Source organism: Pteropus alecto, unplaced genomic scaffold (assembly GCF_000325575.1).
Source record: "Pteropus alecto unplaced genomic scaffold, ASM32557v1 scaffold20, whole genome shotgun sequence".
Taxonomy (NCBI): Eukaryota; Metazoa; Chordata; class Mammalia; order Chiroptera; family Pteropodidae; genus Pteropus; species Pteropus alecto.
In genome coordinates, this window is record NW_006436298.1 from 17,158,117 (window position 1) to 17,177,551 (window position 19,435).

General features: G+C 30.2%; 1 pseudogene; it reads left to right on the plus strand.

Annotated features, from left to right (window-relative positions):
* The first annotated feature begins 18,267 nt into the window (after positions 1-18,267).
* LOC112480787 lies at positions 18,268-18,386 on the plus strand (annotated as a pseudogene).
* Positions 18,387-19,435: the final 1,049 nt, after the last annotated feature.

Genomic DNA, 19,435 nt, shown 5'->3' on the forward strand with positions numbered 1-19,435 from the left:
GTTTCAAGTGTGAACAGAATGATTTGAGAGAATACAGAGGAGAAAGGATCATTTCCTTGTAACTTAAAAAAAAATTTCTTTAGCTTCTGAACTCAAACTCTAGCTGAAATTTTAAAAAGGGGAAGAGGAATGAATAAAGTTAACTCCATTTAAAAAGATGTACATCATAGACTAAGAGTTAAACTTCTTAACATATAAAGAACTTAAAAAATAGGAAGATATAAATACAGTAACTTGCTAGAATAATGGTCAAAATTATGTAATGAGCAAAACAATCATGGGTGAAGAAATAAAAATGGTTCTTAAATATAAAAAGTGAACCATACTAGACAAATATTCCCACCTGGCAAAAATCCAAAACTTCAAAAACATTAGTCAAGTTTCTCCAGAGAAAGAGAACCAGTAACCAATAGGATGTGTGTGTGTGTGTATATATGTATATATATTTATACACCCATATAATATATAAAATATAACATATGTTATATATAAATATATGTATATTTATATGGAGATTTTATTATAAGGCACTGGCTCACAGTATTATGGAAACTGAAAAGTCCCACAGTCTGCTATCTGTAAAACAAGAGGCCCAGGAAAGTCAGTGGTGTAATTTAGTCTAAATCCAATGGTCTGAGAACAAGGGGAGGTGCTAGTTTAAATCCCAGTTTGAGAGCCGGAGAAGATGAGATGAGCAGTCCCAATTCAAGCAGACAGGCAGGAAGCAAAAAGGGGCAAATTCTACCTTCCTTTGTCTTTTGTTTTATGTAGGTCATCAAGGGATTGGATGATGCCCACCCACATTGGGGAGGGCAAACTACTTTAAGAAGTCCACCAATTCAAATGCTAATCTCATCCACAAATATTTTCACAGGTACACCCAGACATAAAGTTTAATCTAGGCACCTCCTGACCAGTCAAGTTGACACAGAAAATTAATCATCACAAACATCATCCACTTGGGAAGTGAAGAGAGATTAAGCTCTTTGATATACTGCTGGTGGGAATGCTAAATTAAATAGTGACTATGAGGGAAATTCCTAAGTATTTAGAAAAATTACATATTGATGTATTTATTTTTCGACAATCCCACTACTAAGAATTTGTCAGAAAATATATTGGCAAAATTTGAAACAATTTATGAGCATAATTATCCATTATACTATTTACAAAATAGTGAAAGATTAAAACTCAATATTCATTGATATAGGCTTGACTGAATAAACTATAATAAAATAATGCATCTACTGAATGAGAGCATGTCATAAAATAGAAAAGAAATCTCATGAAATAATTTTCAGGATTTATTTTTAAATTAGTAAAATATAGGGTGGAGAAGACATTCATAGTATCCTACCATTTGCATATACCTTTACTTTTTATACACAAGGTATAATATTTATATACCATATTCATATGTGTGTGTGTGTGCGTGTGTCTGGTTACATTTGTGACAAGAAACACTGACAATGGGAAAAAAAAAAGCTAGGAGTAATAGAGAAGAGGTGGATATGACAGAAATAAAGAAGAAAATTGTGTGAATGTGTCTTATATTTTTAGACTTGAAAACATAGCTTTATAGATATATTTTAAAAGTAAATGTACATGAAAAAACAATGGCTAAAAATTGAAAACAAATAAATCTAACTTGTATTAAGTTGACAATACATCCAATTTGAAGTAATTATTCAAGTGATTCTAAAGCACAATATTTTGTATACAATTAGTAGTTAGCATATATTCTACAGAAAGAAAAAAAACTGAAAGAAAATCTTAAATTTAATGCAGTAGTCTAAATGTTAACTAACGTTATTGTTCTTTAAAATGAAATTTAATGTCCATGAATATTTGGATAATTCAGCATATGAAAATTTTCAAATTGCAAAGTTAGTTAAAATATTCAATGCTTCAGTATTAAATACTATTAATGTATACATATATTATGTGGCTTTAATTTCAAGGATCTATTGACCTTTTTATATTATTATACTAATTGAAAATAAACTGTAAAATATATTTTTATTTCTCTATATTCAGGTATGAAGAATAACTCCTTTAAGTTAGTAAGAGCCTAAATAATCTATAACTGTATTTAAATACATTAAATATCTAGCAAATTAAGCTCTGCAATACCTTGCTTTACAAATAAAAATGATGGAACTTCCTATTGCATATATATACATAATATAATTACATATCTTTACTAACATATTATACCTTAAAAATACAAGGCATATTTTCAAAATGTAAGCAATTTTGTATTTTATCATCTAATCACAGTGTGTACGTGTTTAAACTAGTACATAATTACACTGTGTGAAGTAATACAAAGAGTGCATGTGTGTGTGTGTGTGTGTGTGTGTGTCCTTATTAGAGAGAAGGTCATTTTATTTTAATCTCCCAAAGATAATTTTGATTTTTCAAAGCTGAATTCTTTGACAGTTTGCTCTTCTTAAATTTTTTTTTTTTGCTTTGCTCCAATATCCTGGCTCTCCTCTCTGCTGATGCAATTCTCTTTGCATTGACAAATACTTCCCCAAGGAATCTTGGAAGAAGAGTAAATGGTTTTAGTGATATATAACATTGTAAAATTCAACAACTTGCACTATCGCTCATACTCCTGACATAGTCTGAACAATGGCATAGAGAAATTGTATATCAAAGACTCGTCTTTTCTGACAATTATTTTTTTTTCAAAATGCGATTTTTTTCTCCTTAAGAATTTTCAATTGACTGTATAAAATTATTAAATATTTATTATTTAAATACCTGACAATTTGTGTGATTGCTACTTTGAGTCTGATAAATCATTACTTATACAAGCAGCTCAAAAAATTTTGATAAAACTCTGCTGCTGATAAAATACAATACACACATTTAACCGCCTATTAAATTTCCCTTTATTTTATCAATATAAGACATTCATATTTTTAAAAAGTCATTAAAGTATATTTTTAAAATTATAATTCATAAAAGGTCCCTGATTTACTTCCAAATTCTGTTCCATAGAGAGAATTGCTTATATTGCTTTTAGACCTGTCTTCGATGGTCTACACTAAATAGCGTGTGCTAAGTCTCTTATTACTGGATAACTCAATTTTAGAATTTACCAATTATTTTCAATTAATTACATGGGAATTTAGCCATATTAAACCCCTGCTATCTTATTCCTTTTAAAAATATCTTAAGTATTTAATTTGTATGTATATAATTTAAAATGTGTGTTCTAAATGAGATTACATTTTAACATGCTTATCTATCCATTTTGGAAATACTTTTAGAGTTATAGTTATTTTATATAAATTATAGGAAACAAGAAGCAATAAAAACTATTTCATAAGATTTTCAAAGACTTTTGAGACATGGTTTTCTACTAATCATTCAGCTTAACTACAAAATTCCTCTTTAAAGCTACTGGCCAGATAAATTTTCTTTAAAAACTTTTGTGAGAGGAAAGCTCCATGCAAAATGATTTTACTGATATAAAACTATGACACGGCACTAACTCATACATAGACATAATTTTCTCACAGAGTCAATGTAACCTGCAAAGAGAGATTTCTAATCCTTTAATCTTTCCTTGTGTGTTCTTAAACTGCGATTTAAATCCATCTTTGTAAATTCTAGAAATTTTATTTTAGCTTTGCATAATTCATTACTGACAAAAATGCCATTTAGTATACTTAGTATGCTCCTGAAAAGAAGAAAGGTTTGAAGTTTTGAATATAACTTAGGTCAAGATGCTTTCCACTAAAGCAGTATTTAAATATTTGATTCAACATTTGATTAATGTCTTTCATTAAGGGCAGCACTGACTTTAGAAGTGAGTTAAATTAAATAAAAGTGACTTCTGACAGATGATGTTGAAAAATGCAGATGTATAATGAAAATGAGAACACATTGAAATTTGTGGGATGTTGCAAAAGCAATGTTTAGAGAGAAATCTGTAGGTTTGAATCCTTTTATTAGAAATGAAGAAAAGGGTAAAATCATTTTTCTAAGCTTAAACATTAAGTTACTCAGATTTCCTTAAGAAAACTTGAAATGCTCAAACACATCTCTCATTATATCACATTAAGCAGAAAACAGTCACATAGCCACACTTAGCTGCAAGAAAGGCTAGGAAATAAAACTTCTAGCCTAAGATATGTGTGCTGTAAATACAACTGAGATTTCTTGCAAAAGGAGAAGGGAAGAATGAATATTAGCAATTTTCAGGCTCTGTCACATAGCTAAATACAGAGATCACACCTAAAGGTCTCCCTAGGAGTATCCCATGAAGTGCCTTCTGACATACATCTACATTTTTTTAGAAAAAAAATGATATTTTAAAAACTGAAATTGACAGCATTCTTGAGAGATGATTCAAGCCAATCTACAGCCTGAATAATATGTGAAGAAAAGCAGAATAGAATAATACTATCTATTTAGTCTTGGATAAAATTAATTTATTTAACCCATAAATAAATGAAACACCCAGAGTATGATGAACACTAGTCTACATATTGAGAATACAGAGATAAGTAATACAGACTAGGCCTCTACTTATAAGAAATATATATTCTGATGAAAAAGTATAAGCTAAAAATAAAAAATAAATATTATAAGTACCAGGAAGATAGTGAAACAGAGTGGGATAGAATAGTTAGTAGGTCTACTTTATGATGGATGTTGAAGACAGTCTTTCTGACGAGGTGGCATTAGAGCTGAAAAGGAATTAGTCCATGGCAGTTATTGTGTGTCCCAAATTATTCCTTATATCTAGTGAAGTAATTTATCTTACACAATATGTACTAGCTCCCCAGATATAGATACAATTTTTAACTGCTTCACAATTTAAATCCATCAGGAATATTATGAATGATAGTTAAATTATTTAAATTACTTAACATCCCCGTGTCTGCTTTCTGACCTTAAAAAGGAATAATTTACCCATCCCAGTAAAAACAGACAGGTTTAGTCAACTAATATTTGACAGGGGAGCCAGGAATACTTAATGGAGAAACAACATTCTCTTCAATAAAAGGTGCTTGGAAAATTGGATATTCATGTAAAAGAATGAAACTAGACCCTATTTCACACCATTGACAAAAATTAACCCAGAATGGATTAAAGACTTAAATAAATCCTGAAAATATAAAAGTCCTAGAAGAAAACACAGAAAAAAATCTTTGTGACATAGGTCTTGGCATTGTTTTTTTGCATATGACAGGTAAAGCATAAGCAACAAAATAAAAATAAACAAGTAGGACTACATAAAACTAAAAAGTTTCCTCTCAGCAAAAGAAACAATCAACAAAATGAAAGGCAATCTATGAAATAAGAGAAAATATTTGTAAATATATATCTGATAAGGGGTTAACAGACAAAATATATAAAAATACTTGTACAACTCAACAGCATAATAATAATAATAATAATAATAATAATAATTCAATTTAAAAATGGTCAAAGGACACAAATAGACATTTTTCCAGGAAGATATTCAAATGGCCAATAGTTGCATGAAACAGTGCTCTATATTGCTAGTCATTAGAGAAATGCAAATCCAAACCACAATGAGCTATCACCTTAAACCTGTTAGACTAGCTATCATCAAAAAGACAAGATAAATGGTGCCGAGAATGTGGAGAAAAGGGAGCACTTGCACACTGTTGGAGGGATTATAAATTGACACAGCCACTTTGGAAAACAGCATGAATGTTCTTAAAAAAATAAAAATAGTACTACCATATGATCCAGTAATTTCAGTTCGGGATATATACCTGAAGGAAATGAAATTACTATGTCAAAAAGATATGTGCTTACCCATGTTCACTGCAGCAATATTTATAATAGCCAAGGCATGTAAACAACCAAAGTGTCCATCAACAGATAAATGGATAAATGAAAAAAAAATATGATATATATGTATGTATGTATGTATTTATGTGTATATTATACACACACAAAGGAATATTATTCAGCCATAAAAAATGGAATTTTGACATTTGTGACAATGTAGATGGACCCCAAGGACATTATACAAAATGAAATAAGTCAGACAGAGAAAGAAAATACTGGATGATCGCACTAATCTGTAGAATCTTAAAAAACAAAACGAAACACCTCATAGAAAAAGAGTTCAGATTTCCTGTTACCAAAGGCAAGGGGTTGAGAGTGGGTAATTGGATGGATGGGTTCAACAGACACAAACTCCCAGCTGTGATATAAATAAGTACCGGGTATAATGTACAACATAATGACTATTCTTAATATCGCTGTGTGGTATATTTGAAAGTTGCTAAGAGAGTAGATCCTAAACATTTTCACCACAAGAAAACAAAAAAAAAAACAGGTTTGGTATACATGTTTACCTATTATTATTGTGGTAAAAACCACATAACATTAAATTTATCATCTTAACCATGTTTAAGTATACAGTTCAGTAATGTTAAATATATTCATATTGTCTTATAACATATCTCTAGAATTTTTCGTCTTACAAAACTGAAACTTTATACTCATTAAACACTAATCGTCCCCTTCTCCTTCCAGCCCTTAGCAACAAACTTTCTATATTGTTTATATATGATTTTTACCACTTTAGATATTTCGTATGAATGAAATCATACATGATGTGTCCTTTTGTGACTGACTTCTTTCATTTAGCATAATGTTCTCAAGATTCTTTCATGTTATAGCATGTGACAGCATTTCCTTATTTATAAAGGCTTTACAATATTCCAGTATATGGATATAACACATTTTCTTTACAATATTCCAGTATATGGATATAACACATTTTCTAATTCATCTGTCAATAAATATTTAGGTTGTTTCTACATTTGACTATTTTGAGTAATGATGTAATGAATGTAGAGTGCAGATATCTCTTTGATATCTTGATTTTAATTATTTTGTATATACACTAAAAAGTGGGATTGTTGGATCTTATGATAGTTCTATTTTTAACTTTTCAAGAAATCTTCACACTGTGTTCATAATAGGTGCAACATTTTCCATTCCCTCCAATAGTGTAAAAATGTTCCAATTTCTCCACATACTTTCTAACGCTTATTTTCTGTTCTTTTGATAGTGACCATCCTAATGGGTGTGATATGACATTTCATTGTGGTTTCGATTCACATTTTTCTTATGATTAAAGATGGTGAGTATCTTTTCATAAGTTTGTTGGCTATTTGTATATATTATTTGGAGAATTGTCTATTCAAGCCTTTTGGCCATTTTTAAATAGGGTTATTTTTGTTGTTTTGTTGTTGCGTTGTCTGAGCTCCTTATATATTCTGAGTATTAATACCTTATATACATTATTTGCAAAAATTTCCCCCATTCTTAGGTTGTTTTTTCAATCTGTTGGTTGGGGTTTTTCGATACACAGGATTTTTACGTTTGATTTATTATCATTTGTCTATTTTTGCTTTTGTGGTCTGTACTGTTGGTCCCATATCTAATACATCATTACCAAATTCAATATCCTGAAGTTTTCCCCTATGTTTTATTCTAGGAGGTTTATTATTTTAGGTCTTATGTTTAGATCTTTATAGGTTTCAAGTTAATTTTTGTATGTGGTGTAAGATAAGAGTCCAATTTCATTCTTTTGGTGTGGATAACTAGTTTTCTCAGCACCATTTGTTGAAGAGATTGTCTTTTCCGTATTGTGGCATGTTGGCACCCTTGTCAAAAATCACTTGACCATATGTATAGGGTTTATTTCTGGGTTCTGCGTTCTGTTCCATTGATTTATATGTCTATTTTTCTGACAATACCACACCATCTTAATTTTTGTTACTTTGTACTATATTTTGAAATCAAGGAGTGTGAAGTTTCTAACTTTGTTATTCTTTTTTAAGATTATTTCAGAAATTCAGAGTCTCTTGAGATTCCACATGAATTTTAGGGTGATTTTTTCTATTTCTGAAAAAAAAAAGTCACTAGAATTTTGATAGAAATTGCATTGAATCTGTGGATCATTTTGTGTAGCATGGTCATTTTAACAATCTTAGGAGTTCCAATCCATGAACATGGGGTATATAAATATACTGGTGTCTTCTTTAATTTCTTTTAAGAATGTTTTATAATTTTCAGTATATAAACCTTTCAATTCTTGGCAAAGTTTACTAATAAATATTTTATTTCTTTTGATGCTATTATAAATAATTGTTAATTTCTTTTTTTTCAGATTATCATTGTTAGTGTAGTCATTTTTGTACATTGGTTTTGCATCCTGCAACTATGCTAATATTATTTTAGTCTTACTTTTAGTTTTAGTACTGCTTCTGATGAAACAGTTGATATCTGAACTTGGCTAAATTCTAATGACTAAGAAATCATTGTGTGTGGTGGGGTGGTGGGTTAGGGGGTAAATCCTTTATGTGATGAATGAGAACAAGTACAAGATAGTAGTTGAGAATGTGAACTTTCAAATCATACTCCATGAGTTTAAATCTCAGGTACTCTACTTAGTAGTTAGTTGAGATTAGACAGATACTTAATATGCTTGTGCCTCAGTTACCTCATCTGTAAAATACAAACATCAAGAGTTCCTATCTTATGTAGCCACAATAAGAATGTGATATAAATATTTTTTGAAATTGAATGAAAAAAATTTGAACATGTTAGTAAATTGTGTAGTGAATTTCTAATTGTTTTTGTGTCAAATTGTTATGTCTTTTTACTTATTTATTTATTTTATTAAACATATTAGTGTGACATTGGTTAATAAAATTATATAGGTTTCAAGTATGCAATTCAATAATATATCATATGTATATTGCATTGTGTATTCACCACTCAAAGTTAAATTTCCTTCATCTTTTTAGTAGCTATAAACCTACTAGCAGTTGAGTCAGACAGCTTGTCAGTTTTAGCAAATACTTGTTTACTAATGTTTGCCTAATTAGCAAATCGCTAGGTTGTTTTGATATTTTGTAGACCCATCTCCAAATGTTATACACCTATATAGCTGTAATCTGTTTGACAAGTGAGCTTGTTTTCTCCTGTTATTAGAAAAACAGTGGTTGAAACAGCTGCAAAAATATTCTAGATTTGATTATACATTGTATAATCAAATTAGGTTGTAAAGTCAACTTCTGAATGAATATGTTATAAAGTATTTTGCAGCTATAAAGTACCAATATAATTCTAAATGACAGAGTGGCTATTATCACTACATCTAGAATCAATCTAGAAAGATCTGGACAGGGTAAAAGCAGAAGCCTCATTCTAATACCCTCAAGTATTCTTCTTTCCAAATGAACAAATAGTCAATCAAATAATTCCAATGCCTCAAATACAAATTGAAAATATCAACTGAGGCAATGCTGTGTGAAAACAAAGAAATTTAAAAATCAGTTATTATAGCAAGGGGGAAACCTTTCTTTCACACACACAAATTCATGTAAACATTAACACATATAGAATAATGAATATTCTAGAGAAGGAGTTGGCAAAACTCTGTAAGGGCTAGACAGTAAATAAGAAATATGCTTTATGCGCCCTATAGTCTGTTGTACATACTCGGTGCTGCCATTATTATATAAAATCATCTATACATAACACGTAAATGAATGGGCATAGATGTGTTCCAATAAAATTATATTTGTGGACACTAAAATGCAAAAATTGTATAATTTCTATGTCTCACAGGATATTGTAGTTTTAAATTTTTCAATCATTTAACTGTATAAAACATTCATGGCTCATACACTATACAAAAAATAGACAGACTGGTTTTGGTTCTCATGCCCTGGTTTGACAACCTATGGTTTATAGTGACTGTTTCAGGGAAAATTCAATTGCAAAAATTCAATCACAAATGGAATGAGGAAAAATAATATTTATACATCTCTGGTTATGCTGCCACCAACTATAATTACATCTGTTACTCCTTTTTTTATTTTTTTACTTCCTAAACAAAATGACCGAGAATTTCATGAATATCATTAGTTTTCCTTTTGTTCTCTTGGGAAAGTGGTTTATCCTCTCTGTGACTCAGTCTTTTCCTAAATAGTAAAAAAAAAAATAACTAATGCAGAGTTATTTTGAGGATGACAAAAAGATCTGCACACTGACCAATACATAAAAGATGCTCAATAAGTTCATTAAAAATGATTATTAATCTTGGTGTTCACATCTGTATTTTATATTAAGCAATCAATTATTTATTAACTATTATTTTCCTATTGTGGACTTAGCCACAGGCCATACCAAAAATATTATACATTTTTCTTTGCTATTACTGTAGAGCACATTATCTAGTAATAAGGAGACAGATTTATAAAACATGCTAATTTTTATAGTATGAAATAAGTATGCAGTGACTTTAAATGGATGAATGAAAAATTGATATAATTATTAAAATGTACCATCTTTCTTAATTATAATAATTAATAAAGGAGATTAAAGCCACTTCCCGATGTTTAACATTATATATAGAAGTGTATAATTCACTGGTAGAATTTACTTTCAATAGGTTGGTAAAACTATAAATTATTACTTTCTACTCTCTTTCATGCTACCTAATTTAATAAGGTACTAAAATATCTATGTAGTATTTTGCTACTTGTATTGTGATTTTCTATGTACTTTTAAATTTTGTTTTCTATTAATATTAAAAAAATACTTTAAGTCAGAGAGGTTCTTATTAATTTTACTAAAAAGAACTATGAAACTCAGAAACAAAATAATTTATTCCATTATACAAGCCAGTCAAAAAGAGTATTTGGATTAGAATCAGTTCCACTGACTATCTGTTTGGTACACCTGAAGCAATACTATATTGCTTTTAATTCTTTACCTTATTAAAGATAGTATTTTCTTAATGCTGTGAGTAAAATAAAATCATATAATATGATATCATGGGGAGAAAAAGGAGTCAAAATGGAGGTGTTTTAAAACAAAATATATCTGTTAAGTATATGCCATAAAATATAGATGTTCTCTTCTAAATGTGATCAGGGCAAAACACAATACTTGTGAATTTTAAATGTGAATATAACACATTTTGGGTTCATTTATCAAATTTCATCAAAATTATTAAGTAAAATATATTAGTATGATTTATTAATTATAATTTTTCCTGAAAAAGGACATTTATTAAATGACCAGGAGAAAATCTATAGTATGTAGAATGAGAAAAATAATACATAGCTTTGTAGTTTCATTTAATTTTATACACAAATCCAAGGAAGTAAAAATATTCTTTAAATTAAGATGCTCAAAGAAATAATAAAAATTGATACAAGGACTCCTTCAAGTTAGGATTTATAACAGAAATACTTATATCTTTTAAAAATAGCATTAAATATATTGGGGTGACACTAACAAATAAAATTATATAGGTTTCAAGTGTAAAATTCCATAATACTTTATATTGCATTGTGTGTTCACCAACCAAAGTCAAATCTTCTTCTGTCACCATATATTTAACACCCTTTACTCTCTTCATCTTCTTCCCACTCCCCTACCCCTCTGGTAAACACCGCACTGTGTCTGAGTCTATACATTTTTGTCTTATTAGTTCATTTATTATTTTGTTTTATATTCCATATATGAGTGAAATCATATGGTTCTTTACTTTTTATGTCTGACTTATTTCACTTAGCATGACATTCTCAAGATCCAGCCATGTTGTTTCAAATGGCAGTTTTTCATTTTTCTTATGGCTGAGTAATATTCCATTGTATATATGTACCACAGCTTCTTTATCCAATCATGTATCGAAGAATACTTTGGTTGTTTCTACGTCTTGGCCACCATGAAAATGCTGCAATGAACATAAGGGTACATATATCTTTACAAATAAATGTTTTCAAAAATTTCGGGTAGATATCAATAATAAGGGATTGCTGGGTCAATTTTTTGAGGACCCTCCATACTATTTACCATAGCAGCTATACCAATTTACACTCCCACCAGCAGTGTATAAGGGTTTCTTTTTCTGCACAACCTTTCCAACACTTATTTCTTGTCTTATTTATAATAGTCATTCTAACAGGTGTGAGATGGTATTTCTTTGAGGTTTTGATTTGTGTTTTCTAATAGCTAGTGAAAATGAGAATCTTTTAATATATCTATTGCCTAGCTGTATGTCTTCTTGGGAGAAGAGTCTGTTCAGGTCCTTCACCCATTTTTAAATTGAATTGTTTGGTTTTTGTTGTTGTTGTTGTTGTTGAGTTGTACAAGTTCTTCATATATTTTGGATATTAACCCCTTATCAGAAGTATTCTTTGCAAATATCTTCTCCCGTTTTGGTAGGTTGCCTTTTTGTTTTGTTGGCTTCTTTTGCTGTGCAGAAGCTTTTTAGTTTGGTATGGTCTTATTCATTTATTTTTGTTTTTACTTCTCTTGCCTTTGAGGCCAAATTTATAAAATCCTCTCTAAGACCAAAGTCCATACTTTTAGTACATATTTTTTTCTATATATTTTATTATTTTAGGTCTTATATTTAGGTCTTCAATTTATTTCGAGTTAATTTTGGTGTATGGCGACAGAGAGCAATCCAGTTTCATTCTTTTACATGTGGCCTTCCAATATTCCCTGAATCATTTACTGAAGAGGCTTTCTATTTCCACAATGTTTTTGGCTCCTTTGTTGAAAATTACTTGCCCATATATAAGTATATTTATTTCTGGGCTCTCAATTCTGTTCCATTGGTCTGTCTGTTTTTCTTCCAATACCATGCTGTTCTAATTCTTGTCACTCTGAATATAATTTGAAGTCAAGGAATGTGATACCTCCAGCTTTTTTTTTCCCCTCAGAATTGCTTTGGCTATTTGGGGTCTTTTGTGTTTCCATACAAATCTGATATTTTTGTTCTATTTTTTTTTAAAAAGTCATTGGGATTTTGATGGAGATTGCATTAAATCTGTATATCGCTTTGGGTAATATGACCATTTTACCTATGTTGATTCTTCCAATCCATGGACATATATATTTGGAAATTTAGGAAAGTAAAGATAGGCTAGAAAGATATTATTATATATAAACAAAAAATAAATATTGCTCCTTTTATGACAAATCACTGTTGCTAATAGAAGAGAATCAAGGGTTTATAATGTATGTGTAAATTTTACAAATAATGCATTTTACATTACTGCAAAGCAATGTAAAATATATTGTTTGTTTTATAAATAATGATGTGGATTAAATTGCGTTCCGCCAAAGTTCATACATTAGAGATGTGGATATATGGATATATTTGGAGATGGGGACTTTGAAGAGGTAATTAAGTTTAATAATGTCACAAGGGTGAGTTCTTAATCTGATAGGGCTGATGTCCTTATAAGAATACAAAAAAACACCAGGTGTATGCAGGGCAGAGAAAAGGCCATGCAAGTTCACAGCTAGAAGATGCATATCTACAAAACAAGGAGAAATGCCTCAGGAGAAATCAACCCTGCTGGCACCTTGAACTTGGACTTCAAGCCTCCAGTTTGTAGTAAATAATTTCTGTTGTTTAAGCCACTCATTCTATGTGTTTTTTTATGGCAATGCTAGAAAACTAATACTGGTGGTCTGGGGAAAAGTCAATCACTTTACGAAAGGATAGCAAATATGGTCATACAATATAGTCCTAAATGCGACTTCTGCTTCCATTCAATGCAAATTAGGTAATTTGGATCAACTCTCCTACTCCAGACAAAATATATAAAATTATTTATTTGTAAACATTAAAGCTCTAAGAAGATTATAAAATAATTACTGGAAGAGAGGCTCTAGGGGTAGGAGTCTAGCATCTGAGACCCATGTTTACCTGAGAACACAGACCACTGCTGAAGAGAAAAGATAAGAAATAAACCTCTTCATACTTTGGTAGCATTGAAGCACTAAGGGACATGACTTGGTTTGCGTCTTTGGTGAGTGCTTTCTCAAGTTTGGGAAGATCCTCAAAAAGATGCAGCATATGAGCTTATAATTTATGTGATGAAGATGATAAAATTCAAGACAGTAAATAATACAGTAAATAATAAAATAACTGAAATTACGAATTCTTTTAACAACATATTAGGCAAAGGTAAATAAAAGAAAAAGTTAAACAGAGAATTAGTAAATTGAGTAGGACAAAAGAAAACATTCAGTGTAAAATTGAGACATAAAAAATTTTAAAAAGATAGGAAAAATGCAGAAAAGGGAGTAAGAGACTTAAAAGATATGAGGAGGTTTAAAAAGGTATAAGTGAAAATTGGAGACTTCAAAGAACAAGATAAAAAGAATGAGTCAGTATCAATATTTGAAAAGATAAAGAAGAGAATTTGCCACAGCTCATGAAAAACAAATTCACAATTCAATGCATTTCACGTACTCCTTGATGAGAAAAAATAATAATAATTTACATTAGTCACTTATGGCAAAACTATTCAAAATAAAATGGAATACAAAGAAAAAAATCTTAGAAAAAATTGAGGTTACTAAAATTACAGATATTAAAAGACTGGTGGCTAACTTTACATCAGAAACAATAAGCCATAAAATAATAGAATGATATCCTCAATGCACTGAAATAAAACATGTGCCAGCTTAGAATTTTATACTGTCAAATGTCTTCAAATATAAATGTAAAATAAAAACATTTTCTGTAAAACAAAAATTGAGGTAATTAATAGTCAACATACAATTACTAAACTAAATGAAGTCTTAAAAAGTATTAAACAATTATATAAAAGTACAGAAATGCAGGAAGAAATGAAAAGCAAAATTATAGTAGATGCCATATAAATTGTACAATTTTAAGTGAATAATATTAATTATTATATTGGTGGAGTGGCAAGAGATCTCTGTGAAGTCTTGATTACAAGAGCATTACTTAAGCGCCTCACAAAGTCACTGCCACTTAACACCGTCATCTTCAATGATTAGGATTTTAACATATGAATTTTGGGGCAACATAAACGTTCAGACCATAGCGGTTTCATTCCCAGTCAGATTCTAGGTAGATCTGAATTTTGGGAAAAACTATTCATCTCAGTATGGCCCTCCCTTTAGTTTCCAAATATTCATGTCCTTGTATTCAAATTACATTTACATTATCTTGACATCCCTGAGTCTTACTCTATGCTAACATTAACTCTAAATCCAAAATTTCATCTAAATATCAACTTAAAATAAATAATACCAACAAAAAGAAAACCTATAGTAAAGCATATCAGAATCCAGACAAAAATAGAGAAAATTAACACGGCAAAAATATTCTTGAAAATATAAATTCAGTTAAAAACTATCTAGCAATACTAAGCAAAAGATAACACAAATTACTGATATTAAGCATTGAAGTGGGGAATATCATTAAAGAGAAATAAGAGATATTAAAGGCCAATTCAGTAATAGTCTAAGCATATTTATGCCAATTAATATGACAACTTAGAAGACAAATTTCTTGAATCATGCTAATAAAACTGACACACCATGAAATACAAAGCTATATAGCCCTATATCTTTGAAAGAAATTGAATTACTAACAATTTTATGCAAACACCAATTTTAATGGTTTCAGTGATAATGTCTGTCAAACATTTAAGAAAAAAATAATACCTATATTGTATAAACTCTTGTAAAGAAGTAAGAGAGAATGGAACACTTTCCAACTTATTTTATGAAGCCCAAATAACTCTGATTCCACACCTGGCAAAGACTTTATAAGACATCACAAATCAATTTTCTTCATGATAAATAATCCTTAAAAAAATAAATTTGCAAATACATTTAGCAGTATAAAAATATATAAAATATCTGTACGAGTGGCTTTTATCTCAGAAATGCAAGGTCAGCTTACTATTGGAAAAGTAATCGGTGTAATATTCTATATTAACAGAATGAAAAAGAAAAATCACATGATTTTTCACAACAAATTCAGAAGTAAAAGCAATTAACAAAAGTCATTACCCATTTAGAACACAGCAAACTAATATTAAACAGGAGCATCTTCATCTAATAAACAGAGCAAACAAAAAAAATCTACGGTTCTCATCTTTCTATAAACTCGTTTTTCACTATATGTGTATACTATTTGCCTTTTGCCCACCAGAACTAAATGATTCATTGTTTTGAGTCCCCAGGAAATTACAGTTTAACCAGCTTGGATCAAGTTGCCAAACCTGTACCAAACTGCTGTCCTTAGTGGCTGCGTTGTCAGTAATATAGTCTGCTATGTACTCAAAAATTGCTAGCAGATTACCTGATAAGAAATCAAAATCCATCTCCTATACTACTGAAACCTAAGATAAGATTAAGTGTCAAAAAAAAGCTTTGTCCTCTCTCAGAGGTAAATCATAAAGATTTGCAATGATCAATAAAGGTTTCATGTGGGAGATGGACTATCTCTCTTGAATAATAAAAGTGTAATCAAATATCAAAGTCCTACCTCTAGTTTTTCTTCTACTTTTATTGGCATAAATATTAGACTTTTATCAAAGCAGGTTTAATTGCAAACACTAGAATAATAACCCATTTTCTCTCCTTTGATAATGCCTATAAAAATAGCCACTTTAGGATTAATAATTTGTTTCATCATACTCAAAAACTTCTGTGTAGGAGACTGGCTAATTTGACCATGATCAGTGAAATAGAATGGAATTATTAGTTGTTTATAATAGTTTTCTATCAATGCAGGCAGTCTCTCATTCTCCCAATGAGATTTTGCAAGTTTCGTTATCTTCATGTTGAACATGTCAAAATGGTATCATTTCAGAAACATAATAATTAGCTAAGAACATTTAATAATTGGCTCAGAAAGATAAATATTAACTCAGAAAAAAATTAAAAATCAGTTTACGTTTGGCAGAGAGCTTTTAATTTTTACTATTCACCAATTAAAAACATCAAAGAGAAACTACATAAAGAAAGCATATGCATAGTTAAAATACTAATTTAATTTTCACCTTCTCAATATTATTTTCTTGTGACTTTTTCTTCTTTCTTTTTTCATTAAAACGAATACAAATAGCGAAATATATTAGCACAAGAAATACACCTACAATTCTATAGCATTTACTTTTCTCTTCCATCATTTTGAGTTGCCAGTAATTACATATAAATGATGGATTTATTTTAGATAAACTAGTAACATAATCTAATTTAATTCACCGTTATTCTAAAATCTATAGCTTATCATTCTTTCCCTTCCTCTTTTCCTCCCTATTTTTTTTCCTTCCTTCATTCTTTCCTTCTCTCCTTCCTTTTTAAACTTGTTCTCAATAAATTCACCCCAGTCACTTAAAATATTAAAATCCCATTGACTAAAAAAAAAAAAGAAAATGAAATTGCACAAATTTCTTGACTTCTTTTACTTCTTCCTTCTAACTCATTCTCGTGAGGTCTCTGGACATTATCTTTCAAGAGATGTATAGGTGGCCTGGAATATAGTGATACTGATCCTTGTCTAGAATAGAACTTGGATGTAATAAGAACATTGTCTCAATTGCTTGGATTTTTGTTATAAAGGAAGCCATAAAGTTCCTGTTTATTTACAAAAAAAAAAAAAAAATATATGAAAAGGCATGGTGTGCCCTCCATCAGTACCCTTGTGTCTTTGAATACAGTTCAGTATCTTAATAGTGTTCCTCATTCATTCTTGACCATGAGAACAAAGCCAGCTTCTCTGGGACTCTTTTGTAAGTAAGATTCATTAAATACTTTAGGTTTGCTTTATTTTTTCCTAAGATCCAGCAGAGTGTTAGTGGCAGTGTCGTAGAGGATAGATGAAATGATTGGGATTCAATTAACTTTATCTGACTTACAGAGATAAATATGAGTAAATATGAGTATTTGTCCAGGTTGCACAGAGGAGTACAGATAATTGATCCATAATATATTTGGAGCCAAAACATATGAAGTGCTTACACCCTGATTAATAGTGCTTCCAGTAATTCTGTTTTACAAGAGAAAGAAACTACCAATATATTCTAAAAAGAAAAATGTATCAATAAATAGTTAAATACCCACTTCACCTTTCTCATTCCAACCCTGGTTATATATCTTCTAATCAGACTAAGAAATTCTCTAAAAAAAATCAATCTGTATTACTTCATTAATTGAAAACCCATAATTTGAGTGACTATTTTGTAGTAGATGCATGAAGATTAAACAAACAAATAAATAAATAAAAATAAGTAAGCTCATATACCACTAACAGAAGAAATAAACATGTGAAGAACTTGCAATAAAGCATAATTAGTAGGGTTAAGCAAAGTGAGTGACAATGTAAACAGAGAAAACACAAGTAAAGGAATAGAGGTATATGAATGTAATTCTTACTCAAGAAAACCATGTGCCTACAGTCACGCTACCCTGAATAAGCCCAATTCCGTCTGATCTCGGAAGTTAAGCAGGGTCGGGCCTGGTTATTACTTAGATGGGAGACCACCTAGGAAGACCAGGTGTTGTAGGTGTAAAAAATAAAATAAAAAATAAAAATAATAATAAAATAAGGAATTGTAAACTGACAAGGTCTTTGTAATCTGTGAGGTCAACCAAGGGCTGCCTCACCTAAAAAAATAAAAATAAAGGTTATTACTTAGATGGGAGACCACCTAGGAAGACCAGGTGTTGTAGGTGTAAAAAATAAAATAAAAAATAAAAATAATAATAAAATAAGGAATTGTAAACTGACAAGGTCTTTGTAATCTGTGAGGTCAACCAAGGGCTGCCTCACCTAAAAAATAAAACAATTAAAAAATTTAAAAAAAAAAAAGAAAAAAGAAAACCATGAGCTTTTGCTGCAATTAGAACATAAGGAAACACACTGCAACTGAAATCTGGAAGGCCAGTTTGCTTTCAGATAGTGAAAGATCTTGAATGTAATACAAGGGAGTTTGTATTAGAAAAGTTCTAAAGGTTTGGTAAGGGGCGTGATATGACCAAATATTAGTTTTAGAAAGGAAACTCTTGCTGCTTTCTAGAACATGGTTTAGAGTGAGTAGAAACTGAAGCAACAAGGATTATTCTTCAAGATCAGGTGGGAGAAAATTGAAATTGATATAGGGCAGTAGTGATCATTATTTTACAATAAAATGGTTGAATTTTTCATGCAGCACTGGGAAAAATGAAAGGAGAGGAAAAGGGAGAGTTGATGAATAAGAATGTGGGGGAGGGATGGGTTTATTTATACAGGCTGGAGAATCTAAGGAAATCCAGAGGTTAGGATGAATATCTGAAGAGAACAGAGACGTAGTAGATAAAAGGAGAATAGGAAATTACAATTCATCACTCCATATCATCAAGCAATTATTTTGAACTACATACATTTTTTTCAGAAACAAATACTCCTGACTGTCCCATGGGATAATTTCACCATGTAAAGGTTAAAATGTGATCTTTTGAGTGACTACAGCATGCAACACTGCTTTCAGAAGCTTGAAAGTCTAACAACTACATCGTTTTCCAGAATTAGGGCCTTTTTTCTGATCATACTTATTAGCCTAGGGCTCCTATGAAGCAT